Below are 1,749 nucleotides of genomic sequence, written 5' to 3'. Positions count from 1 at the left end.
CTGCCATTGGTTAAAAATTTGTATCAAAATTGTTAATGGGGAATCTAGTGTAAACTTTCACCTAAAATGAAAAAAAAAATATTATTTTAAAAAAGAAATAAATAAAAAAAGCAATCTCAATAAAATGGAGTTTATTTGACCACCCACACTCAGAAGCAGACCTCTTTCTTCCTGTGGTTCAGTGAAGTAGCAGTCAGCAAGGCTTGTGCTGTAATAACTGTGAGCAGCATTCAGGCTCAGAAAAGTGTCACAGCTTGATCCTTAGAGGCACCAGTGCCCCCATTCAATCAGTGCTCAGCTGCATGATGCACCCTGAAACTTAAAATGAATGCTCTGGATTCATGGCCAAAAATACAAACTCCCTACTGTCTCTTACTATGGGAATTATTGAAGTTCTCCGTTAGCTCACAGACAGCTACCTACACACTCATTCTGTCCCAGATAGCAAGGAAAAAAGGCACAACTGTAATGTCTGCTGAATAAAGGCCTTGACTGGGATGCAGAAAAACTTAAAAACAGCAGGTATATGTGTTTTTAAAACAACATTTTGACAGGAAAATCAAATGATAAAATATAGTGAACTTATAATTGCCTCTGCTACTGGGGGGAAGCAAAGATAGGAATGGTCCAGAACAGGTTTATGCCAACTTGTTGTTGTTACGTACCGTGGAGTAGGTTCTGACTCACAGTGACCCTGCACAGGATTTCCAGGGCTGCAAATCTTTATGGGAGCAGAAAGTCTTATCTTTCTCCTGCACAACAGCTGGTATTTTCAAACTGCCAACTTTGAGGTTAGCAGTCCAATTCATACCATGATGCTACCAGAGCTCCTTTTATGCCAACTAGTCAGGTTTGATTTTAATAAATTTGGAAACCACAGAATATATGACTATGTGTATATCAAAATTGTGTTATTGTTGTTGCTAAGAGCTGTCGAGTTGGTTCCGCCTCATAGCGACCCTGTATAGGGTTTCTAAGGAGTGGATGGTGAGACTGAACCATAATCCTTGTGATTCTTAATACACCACATTAGGACTTCTACTAAACTATGTTGTTGTTGTTGTTATGTGCCGTCAAGTTGATTTCCGACCCATAGCAACCCTGTATAGGGTTTCTGAGGAGCAGCTGGTGAGCTTGAACTCCCAACCTTGTAATGGCTTGGCAGTCTGGCACATTAACCCACAGCACCACAGGGAATCTGAAATACTATTTAGGTCCAAATAAATTCATAAGAACAGGAATGTAACTATATGTTAAAATAGTATTATTATGAACAGTTACAACCCTTCCCACCTTACCTCAAATTAAAGATCACACACAGATGCTCCAGAAGGATATCATTCATACTAAAAGTCATAACCCTTCCTAAATTTATATTAGTGATGCTTCACTCAAAGTTGACCAAGAGATTTTACCACAGGAATAATGTATAAAATTACATGAATATCAATAACCATAAATACTATCATTATTTTCAATATTTTGACACCATTATTATCCCAGGCAAAATATGGCCTTGAGTACATACCACTTAAATTTATAGGGTATCTCAAGGACAGCTTTGATGCATTAGACTCCAATAACTGAGGGTCAGAGGAATTGTGGAATGACATCAAGAACAGCATCCATGAAGAAATCAAAAGGTCTTTAAAAAGACAGAAAAGAAAGGAAAGATCAGAAAACACTCTTGAACTTTCTCTTGATATAAAGGGGCTGAAATAGCTGGACCACCACTCGTCTATTAGTTTT

Source organism: Chrysochloris asiatica, unplaced genomic scaffold, assembly GCF_000296735.1.
Source record: "Chrysochloris asiatica unplaced genomic scaffold, ChrAsi1.0 scaffold00082, whole genome shotgun sequence".
In the NCBI taxonomy this organism is placed as follows: Eukaryota; Metazoa; Chordata; class Mammalia; order Afrosoricida; family Chrysochloridae; genus Chrysochloris; species Chrysochloris asiatica.
Note: the sequence above shows the minus strand (reverse complement) of the source record.